We start from the raw sequence: 11,374 nt of genomic DNA on the forward strand, positions 1-11,374 counted from the left end.
GATCGTAAGTGTGATTCAGAGAAAATGAGCGTACGCACAAAAAAAAGTGCGTACGCCTCTTTTCCAGATGTGCGGTTTATAAATCAAAAATGATCTTAAAATTGTGCGCAACTGAATGTTTTTAGAACTCCGCCTTGTAAACGCCCCTAGTTTAATTCATTAGCATATAAATATTACATTTTCAAAGGTCAAATTCTCTGACTGCTACAATGGCGAGTGGTAAAACAGGCTATTTGTTTGCTTAAGTTTTTAATATTTCTAAATTCTAACATGGAAACTTTATTGACATCACTCAAGTTAAGGCGATTATTAGGGGACCTTTCAATTCACGGGTTTCATTTAAATATAGTTTTACACATAAACGTAATATTTGTGTCTTTAAAGTTTTGTTTCAGTTTGTCATATGCCTCACGGCGATGTTAAAATAAGATATTTTCAACTTTAAAATTCAAAGATCATATCTTAAACTGTCAGAATATATTCCATATGGATTCATTTGGATTTACAGATGTTTAACATTAAAATCGATGCATGGGAATAATTGATATACATTTTTGAATGTCGCATGTCCATTATTGTACATCGAGGCTTTACAATTTAGTTCCTTTCACGTCGTTTTAATCATTAAATTCGATTCGTTTTTACTTTCATTCAATAAAGCACACGTTCTGTAACATTTACATGTGCGTTAAACACCGCGAAACAATTTTGCTATATTTTTTTTATATTTTTTTGAAAATGTGACGAACTAGAAAATCGTTTCCTGAACCTGTAGCTGGGGCGCCACCTTTTTGCATTATAGACCTTTTAAAATATCAAAATAGGCCTACATATTTTGTTGAAAATATATTCTAAAACATTGTTTAATTATTTTGGAGTAGGTCTTCTCCACAGTTCATTCTTGTTAATTTTCTGTGTTCGTCATTGTTGCATGGTTTTATTACGTTTCTATTCTGAATAACAAACAGCGCAGTTTACATGCTTCATCCTTGTTGCATTAGTTCATTAACATAATTCTGAACAGATTTCTGTAGTTTAAACAACTCTGAATTAAAACATTGTCGGTAATGTGTCGGTTGGGCCGGGCTCGGACACAACGTGCAGGGGCTTCGGTTGTGGTTTTTTGGGCCCGATTTAAGTTCTAATACAGACAGATTTTAATCAAACATATTCAACACTTTTTTACATTAATCAGGGGATAAAAGAGAAAAAGAATTCAATAAAAACATGGAAATGCTGACATACATTAATACATTTAGCAGCTTTCTTGTTTATCAGATTATAAATAGATTTTGGGTATTGCTTAACTTCTAATAGAAAAATACGGAATAATGGTTTATAATCACCATATTTACATTAATGTATACTAAACTTTGCCAACAAAAGTAACACATTAATCAAATAATATTACTTATGTAATGAGATATCATAAGAGAAAAAACCTAATTAAATATTTTAAAAACAAAGTCTGATCAAAATATGAATTCTAACAAAAGAGCACAAATCTAACCAACATTTTTTTTTATAAGGACAACTCCAAAACAAATGAAAAAAATTTTCTGTATGTTGACCACAAAAGGTAAAAAACCAAAAGTTTCGAATATGCCTACCTGCAATACTGCAATATTGCCACAAGGAAACGTGCGTACGTCAAGTCGGAACCTGACGTGGAGGTAAGTACTTTTCCACTTCAAAGACGAGTTTTATAAATCTGAGCGTTGGAGTGGATTTGAGCGTACGCACGGTCTAAGATCAAATTTGTGCGTAAAAACGCTTTATAAATGAGGCCCCTGGGGCCTCATTTATAAACGTTGCGTACGCACAAAAGGCGGCGTACGCCACTCTCTACGCAATAGTTGTTATTTATAAAAAGCAAACTTGACGGGAAAATGTGCGGTCCGTCACGCAAGCTCGGACCCAGGCGTACGCACAAAAACGGGTGAAATGAGAAATGGCGACACCGACGGCAGATGGAAGGAACACGTGAAAGTGAAAGTAAAAATGACAACACTGCCTCTCATAAATAACATGAAGACTTCTGTTATGTCGAAGTCTGTTGCCACTATGTTCCCCCTATTTTTCCCTTCAGTGTGGTGTTTTTATGGCGTTTTTATCACGTTATAGGTTTTATTATTTATATATTTAAAGTTTTAATGGCTACTGAGATGTATATGTGTGCATTTCTGTAATGTATCTGTATTGTTCTTAATGGTAAGTCAATTATTTTTACAGTATGAATCATATTATATGTATAATATTTATTTAACTATGTATGCAAACATTACATTTTTAAAACGACCAGTAAAGGGAAAAAAAAGAAAAAGACAGGCTATATTTTAAAAGAAATACCCTAATAGAAAACTGTCAAATGTATGAAATATTTAATAAATTGTATTATAAAATACATGATATTATGCCTTTTTAGTATAACCAATTAAAATCTTTAATCTTTCTAAATGTAGCGTGATGAAGGCGCTATAGAGGCACTACACTGGAGGGAAACATAGGGGGAACTGAGTTCGACACAACACTTCACAAAGCAAGTCTTACAATTAACAGCCTACACGAACACCCGTTTGATCGATCAGCAGTGAAACAAAAAAATAAAGAAATCGAAAATTACAACAGAAATTCAAATGAACACATATTTGCTAAAAGAAAAGTGAAATATGTTCTGCAATAATATTGGCATGTTGTGCAATTCATCCTCATAAAGAATATAGTTAACAGAACGAAATAATGTACAAAACTGATATTCTCGTCAATGTGTCCGTCTGGCGGAGCATATATAGATGCAATTACATAGACAGATAGATAGATAATTAAGGAGATATATAGTTAGGTAGATAGATAAATAAATAGGCTAGATAGATGTATTAATTGTCCACTGGGGAAAGTTGTTTTCATAGTAAACCATATCTTCATAATCTACGGAATTATGGTATTCATGCATATGCCTTTAGTGTTTTTTTTTTTTGATAAAACAATGTATGGCGTATGTCTCAACCATTCAGGAAGCAACAAGAAATTACATTTGCGCTGAACAATGTCCCATTTCCACGTCGATTATTACCGACATCTGTAGCTTGTCAGATGCAATTAAATGAATGGAAATAAAATGCCCCATCACAATGCGTAATGCCCACACTGTGCCCTCCAAACAACGTTTTTCTCCTCTTTTCCACCTCGCCAACGATAACTTCTACTTCACATTGAGTGAATTTACGTTTTTTTTTATTTCCTCTATGTGTTTGCCATGATTTCGCAATCAATGCATATTAACTTGTGGGCGTTTCACGGACTATTTATGGGCAACTATGGGCGTGTCATGAAGCCGCAAAAGCTGCGCTACATTTAGAATTGATTGTGATTTATTAAGGGAAAAATGCGTAGGATGTGCGTGCGCACGGTTTTATAAATCCGAATATTTCTGTGCGTACGCACGTCCTATGTTTCATCCGTACGCCACTTCTGACGCAAATCCTACGCAAAGTTTTATAAATGAGGCCCCTGAAGTTATTCAAATAAAAAATTAGGATTTAAGTGAGCCTTGCTGAAGTACTAAAGGGAGGTGTTTTTTTAATACTGCATACAAATTTTCTTGTATTTAGGGCCCGAGCACCGAGGTGTGAGGACCCTATTGTTCTTGATGGAGTTATTATTTCTTGTTGTATTCCAATAAAGAGACTGAGAAATAATTATGGGCACTATATAATTGCAAAAACAACTAATCTAATGGTGGCATGAGGGCTTAAAACATTTGCACAGTACAGTGTAATAGTATAATATTGCCATATGAAATCTCAGATCTGCATTTAATGGGGCGGTTTTCCGGACAGGGATTAGACTAGTCCTAGACATAAATAAATGTAAGAGATGTCCATACTGATAAAAACATGCACTGACATATCTTAAAATACATCAGTGCCCTTTGATTTGTAATGTTTTTAGTTAAAGGAACAGTATGTAAGAAATTTATATCAATTAATCATAAAATGGCCCTGATATGTCACTAGACATTAAGAAATAATTTTCATTTCAAATACTAATATCACTGACAACAGTGGTCTGGCCAGGATATTGTCATTTAAAAAGTGGAGTTGCAGCCCTCAACTGATGTTTATGTTGTCATTTTGTGTATTGGCTTCCAGTTGTGTGATTGCAGTACCAGTTTTAGCCACAAGTTTTGTGATTGCGGTACCAGTTTTGACCACAATCCTACATACTGTTCCTTTAAGCATGTTTGTTAAAACTTGTTATATTTCCTTATTAAACTAAGACCTAGTCCTGGTTTAAGACAATCTCTGTCTGGGAAAGTGTTAAATAAGTGTTGAATCGTTTAGATTTACAGGTACTATTTATAATCCATGCTCATTTTTAATAAAGTTTACACAGTTTTTGGTACATAACAGTAAGCAGATGTGGCAAACTGGCATGTTGCCTGTGAATACAATCTCTCTGGTCTGGTGTGATCTTTGTTCATCTGTACTTTCATAAAAGTTTGTTTTAGTCCATCTAAACGCTGACAATGCTGCCCTGTGCGTGCATTTCTGTATCTACAGTACGTGTTCCTCATACATGTTTTTGCTGGCACCGATGCAGGAAAAAGCAAAGTGGGTGAGTTTTCATTCTCTGGACATGAAATGTGCGACGTGTTCTACTTTTGTAATTCTATAATTGTCTAACTTGTATTTCTGTGCCTATTGACTTGTAAATAATACGTTGTGTTCTTTTGGATGCACCATGTTTGGTTTGGCAGATGGAACAGCGGTGTAATATCTGAGATGCTGTGAGCGCTGTGTTTATACTTTTCAATCAGCAGCTATGGCACTGTTATGTAAATGGCAGCTAAAGTTTTGATTTGTGTATTTCATTTGTGTGCCAAAGTTTCCTGACTTTATCCCTCTCTTTATCTTTGTGTGTTTTTTATGGTATCCAGGCGGGGGCCTGTGATGTCCTCAGCGGAAGCGCAGTGGTCTGGTGAAGATCTGAAGTGTATTGTGAAGCGGGGCCATGGATTATCTGTACCACTGCCTAAATGCAGGTCTTTTCTATGGGGGATTAGATGGGGCAGAGGCTCCCACCACTCTTTTTCGCTTTGTCAGTAAAATTCACATACCTTGACCTGTCTCTACCCAAGTTTCCTTGTTTTTCGACTGTTGACTAAAAAAAGTGCTGCTTGCTAAACCAAACGGTTCAAATACAGGTTCTTATTCTCGACTTTCATTCCAATAAAACATTAAACACTGATTACCAGTGCCTCAAGAACCAGAATACCTATTAACCATCTAGAAAAAAAATTAACGTCCTTGCAACCACCTAGAAAACCTCCTCTAGCTTGGTTGGAGAACCCTAGCAACATCCTAGCCATGTCCCAGTAAAACTGTACAAACATCCTGGCAACCACTTAGTAAACCCTAGCAACCTACCAGTAAAACTGTTTACCAGCAACATATGGCAAACACTCTGAATGCCTAGCAATGTCCTGGCAATAACTCAGAAAGCCCTAGCAACATCCTAGCAATCACTCAGAAATCCCAAACAAAGACCTGGCAACCACTTAGAAAACCCTATGGCCTGGCAACCACCTAAACCTTAAAACCTTAGCAGCAGCATGGAAACCACTTAAAGAACCATAGTAATGTCCTGGGAACCACCCAGAAAAATTCTACAGATGGTAAATGGACTGCATTTATGTATATAGCGCTTTCATAGACCAATGGCCATCCAAAGCGCTTTACAATTTTTGCCTCACATTTACCCATTCACTTACACATTCATACACCGATGGCTGTGTCAGCCATGCAAGGCACCATCCAGCTCGTCAGGAGCAGCTGGGATTAGGTGTCTTGCTCAAGGACACCTCAACACTTGGTCAGGTGGAGCCGGGGATTGAACCACCTTCCGTTTGGTAGACCACCTAGATGAGCCACTGCCGCCCCAGATGCAAGATGTCCTGGCAACAAACCAGTTAAACTGTTGCAACAACCTGTCAACCACTCAGAAAAACCTTGCAACATCCTTTCAACCACTTAGCAAACCCTGGAAACATCATGGAAAACACCAAGAAAACCCTGGAAACATCATAGCAAACACCCAGAAAACCCTAACAACATCCTGGCAACCACTGAGCAAACACTAGCAAATTCCAGGCCATGACAAAGTAAAATTGTAGCAACATCCTGGCAACAAACCAATAAAAACCCAGAATCCCTAGCAATGCCCTAGCAACCACTCAGAAAACCCTTGCAATATCTTGGCAACTCTTAGCAACATCATGGCAAACACCCAGAAAACCCTGACAACGTCCTGGCAACCACTCAGAAAAACCTTGCAACGTCCTGGCAACCAATTAGCAAAGCTTGCAACGTCCTCCCATAAACCAGTAAAACTGTAGCAACATCCAAACCAATAAAACTGTAGCAAGTTATGGCAAACACCGAATCCCTAGCAATGCCCATAAACCAGTAAAATTGTAGCAACATCAAAACCAATAAAACTGTAGCAAGTTATGGCAAACACCCAATCCCTAGCAATGCCCTGTCAACCACTCAGAAAACCCTTGTAACATCCTGGCAACCTCCTAGCAGCATAATGGCAAACACCCATAAAACCCTAACAACGTCCTGGCAACCACTCAGAAAAACCTTGCAACATCCTGGCAACCACTTAGCAAGCATTAGCAACATCCTGGCCATGAACCAGTAAAATTGTAGCAACATCCTGGCAACAAACCAATAAAACTGCACCCGGAATCCCTAGCAATGCCCTGGCAACCACTCAGAAAACCTTTGCAACATCCTGGCAGCGACTTAGGAAGCATTAGCAACGTCCTGGCCATGAACCAGTAAAATTGTAGCAACATCCTGGCCATGAACCAGTAAAATTGTAGCAGCATCCTGGCAACAAACTAATAAAACTGCAGCAACATATGGCAAACACCCGGAATCCCTGACAATTCCCTGGCAACCACTCAGAAAACCCTGGCAACCTCCTAGCAACATCATGGCAAACACCCAGAAAATCCTAACAATATCCTTGCAACCACTCAGAAAAACCTTGCAACGTCCTGGCAACCACTTAGCAAGCATTGGCAACGTCCTGGCCATGAACCAGTAAAATTGTAGCAACATCCTGGCCATGAACCAGTAAAATTGTAGCAGCATCCTGGCAACAAACTAATAAAACTGCAGCAACATATGGCAAACACCCGGAATCCCTGACAATTCCCTGGCAACCACTCAGAAAACCCTGGCAACCTCCTAGCAACATCATGGCAAACACCCAGAAAATCCTAACAATATCCTTGCAACCACTCAGAAAAACCTTGCAACGTCCTGGCAACCACTTAGCAAGCATTGGCAACGTCCTGGCCATGAACCAGTAAAATTGTAGCAACATCCAACATATGGCAAACATATGGCAAACACCCGGAATCCCTAGCAATGCCCTGGCAACCACTCAGAATACCCTTGCAATATCCTGGCAACTCTTAGCAACATCATGGCAAACACCCAGAAAATCCTAACAATGTTCTGTCAACCACTTATAAAAACTTTGCAACGTCCTGACAACCACTTAGCAATCGTTAGCAACGTCCTTGCCATGACCCAGTAAAATTGTAGCAACATCCTGGCAACAAACCAGTAAAACTGCAGCAACATATGGCAAACACCCAGAATCCCTAGGAACGTCCTGGCAATCACTCAGAAAAACCTTGCAACGTCCTGGCAACCACTTAGCAAGCATTAGCAATGTCCTGGCCATGAACCAGTAAAATTTTAGCAACATCCAACATATGGCAAACATATTGCAAACACCCGGAATCCCTAGCAATGCCCTGGCAACCACTTAGAAAACCCTTGCAACATCCTGGCAGCGACTTAGAAAATCCTTGCGACAAACCAGTAAAACTGTAGCAACATCCAGGCAACAGCCCAAAAAACCCTAGCAACGTCCTGGCAACCTCTCTCTAGTATTATGGCGGCATGTTATGCATTTGCATTCCCCACTCACATTTTCTTCAGAAGATGTAAAGATTCAGTTTCATTTCTGGTTGTACCACAAAATGATTTCCATCTGGCCTGTTTTGTTACTGCTAGAATGAATCCATCAGCTCAGATCTAAGTCTGTTTTCCAATGCCCTGTTTGTATTCAGATCCGATTTGTCCGGTACTTTCATCTTTGCCACGTTCGTTCCTCTCTATTCTATCGTCTTTGTTTTCCCTTTTTGTCTGAGAGAATATTTATAACTCTTGAGATGTGATTGGGAGTTATTCTTGTCACCTTGTTCAGAAAAAAACCACAATACACACAACAGAAGTCCCACCCTGTGTGCAGCTGTAGTACAGGAGATTTGTCCTAACATGTAGTCCTCTGTAATACACACACACAATCATTTTGTTATGGTTTCTCTTCATTCATCAGTTAATGAAAGAGTCATTCTGCTTCGCAGGTAATGTTTGCAGACAGATTCGGGAAAACAAGCATCGGTGTTCCAACTTATGTGTGTTATGCAATTTTATGCAATTAGTTTTGCAAATTGAAATAATGAATTCACATAATTTTTCTGTTAATTAAAATGAGACTGTAGGCAAATATTACTGTTTTTTTTTTTTAACTATTTTCCATATTTTAAAATAATAAAATTTTGGTGATTTGGCGGACCAACGGCATTTCATTTTAAAATTTATTTTAATAATATAGTCAGAGTTTATGTTACACCACATTTACTTCACAAAGCATCAAGTGTAGTCAGTGAAGTGGTTTATGGTACGCTAGGTGCGATGACTGTCTTTTTAAGGTTTTCGTTATCGACAAAAAGCATACTATAAAGCATCCGATTAAATATATAAAAATAAAATGAGGAGTAAAGAACAAGATGATTATAATCCTCATTGACTCTGTATAACTCAGTGCTTGAGTCATTTTTTAGCAGTAAATGTTTCATGAAGACATTCTGATGGTTGTTGGAGACGTTTTGTTTGGTTTGCTGGAGAAAGTGTTTATATTGTGCAGGTCTGATGTTCTGTGAAAGACTTTGGGAGTCGAAGTTGTGGGATAATAGATCTCTTTTTAATGGAGAGCATCTAGAAGGGGAAAAGTTGCCATGGCGATTGTGACAATAGACTCTTGGCCATAAGATGGAAACCTTGTTGTTTTATAAGCGTTATCCTGCTGTCTTTAACTCTTTCACTTGTCAAAGGGTTTTCTGCGTGTCTGGTGAACGACCAGAGAGCCCTGTTTACGTCTCTTCTCATGCATATTAATGAATGTGAAAGTAAAGGATTGAGATGTTGAATTGGGTTGTCGCTAATTTAAACGTTTAGTGTGTAACGTATGATATTGATGGAGTTATTGTTTGGGTGTTTTTTAATATCAGTCCAATTGAAGATGGCAAATGCCATTTTTTGGGGTTTAAATTAATTTCTTTTCACCATTCTTTCTCTTATTGTTTAAAAAAAATTGTGAAGTAGGCTAAAGCTCATATTTAAAAAGCAATAAATCGTGCACCTAATGAATGCTGTTGTTGTTCAGGTCTGATGTTTGGCATCCGTATTGAATCCCTGCTGAGACACAGTGAGAGCTGGATTGAGCTGGAGATGTTTATGGTCCAGTGTGGACCACAGAATCCCTTTGGGACGAGTTTAGTTTCGAGTTTTAAAACCCGATTAAAATTTTTTGAGTTTATTGTTTTAATGAGACCTAATGGTGACTCGTTCCAACGTCTCAAGTAATCACAACAAGCATTAATGTTGAGTTTGTCCACTATAGATGTGCCTCTTTCTTAAATCTTTACACCTCATTTGATGCTGTAAGTGTGTTTGACTCGGTAAACTGTGTATTTTTCTCATTAATAGTGTGTAATAGCCCATTCTTCCACAAACTGCTATTGTTTTAGTTTTACGAGTCTGCATTTTTACATGCAATTCATATACCCTGTAGTTCTTGTTACGAGATTAATTTTACATTATTTGGATCCGTTTGCGATTTCTGAGAGGCCCAAATTATAAAGACATACAATATAGTAAACAAGGGGTGTAAATGTGACTACCAGAAAAGTGTCCAGGTTTTTAAATAATATTGTGTGTTGGAATGCCTTGCACAATAATATTGACACAACATGTTTTTGTGTGCTATTTCTAAAGCATTTCATTTTGCTCATGAACTTTTGTGGTGCCCTAAAGCATGTTTGCTTTGTCTTCATTGTGCTGGGTGTAAATCACAGAGGCTCAGACATTTACAGCTCTTTGTGATTTACCACACATTTCACCAATGTCAGAAACGTTTCTGAGTATTACAGCCTCCCAAATACAATATTTATGTAAGATATAAAAACACGGCATATGTTTGGAAGTCACAGAAAGAATAAATACAATTTAATGTACTGCATTTTTAAAGGCCCATCTCTACTGGAGTAACTCTATAAGTGCAGTTGTGACCCAATTTATTTGTACCCATGGGTGGGGTAACAGTTTGCTTTCTTTCCATTTTCTTATCCAAAACTTTCTTTCCGTCTCTCTCTCTCTCTCTCTGAGGCTGCGACTGGACTGCTTGACCACAAACTCAGGATCTTCTGATGGATGGACTACTGGTTTTAAGTGAGATCATAAATTTTTCCTCTAAATGGCAAAATAATAAGATCGTATTCTTTATTTACTGAAGGATTGACGTAAGCATTGAATGATGCGACTACATTCGTTTCCTTCCATTACCACTTTCATATTTTCTCAAGATTTCATCTTGTTTTTCAATTCTCGTCCAAATTTCAAGTGGAGACGCTTATTTGGTTAATGTTTGGTCAAACAATGCTTTAAAATACACAATTATTGATTTATTGAAACACACTGCAAGATTATCCATAAGGAATTGGGCCGATGTAACTTTATATAAAAGTACAATGGCGCTACCAAGGATTGTTCGTTTAATAAGATACAGTATGTTACAGTATTTACATGGTATGGTACTCCAAGGTATTTCATTTTTTAAATAATTGGGCAGAATTGGCTGCAAAATTGACCAAATCCTACTAATCTGATTACACAAGACTAATACATCTGGGTGATTCTCACGAAAACTTGGTTTTAAAAATGTCAAGCATGAAAATGTAAAAATTGCTTAAATTGACTTATTTTCCCACCAGACATTGAAAAACAAAGTCTGGAGTAAATGGGAACATTAATTTAAAAACTTTTACTTATCATTTAACACTTTTTGTAACATAATTAAAAAAATTAGTCCTAAAAAATCTCATTACCGCAACAGTCAGAAAACATCAACACCGACATATTTTCAAAATGACATGACAAACCTGAAAGAACATAATTTGGAGATTCTGCACATGCATTTAAAATCAAAGTATTATGCTTCTATT

The 11,374-nt window shown here is 37.4% G+C and overlaps 1 long non-coding RNA gene across 1 annotated transcript; it reads left to right on the forward strand.

The window, feature by feature from the left end:
* The first annotated feature begins 4,477 nt into the window (after positions 1–4,477).
* Positions 4,478–5,124, forward strand: LOC141368869 (uncharacterized). The gene is made up of 2 exons (XR_012372306.1): positions 4,478–4,617; positions 4,940–5,124. It is a non-coding gene; the product is annotated as an uncharacterized lncRNA (long non-coding RNA).
* The last annotated feature ends 6,250 nt before the right edge of the window (positions 5,125–11,374 follow it).

Source organism: Misgurnus anguillicaudatus, chromosome 11 (assembly GCF_027580225.2).
Source record: "Misgurnus anguillicaudatus chromosome 11, ASM2758022v2, whole genome shotgun sequence".
Taxonomy (NCBI): domain Eukaryota; kingdom Metazoa; phylum Chordata; class Actinopteri; order Cypriniformes; family Cobitidae; genus Misgurnus; species Misgurnus anguillicaudatus.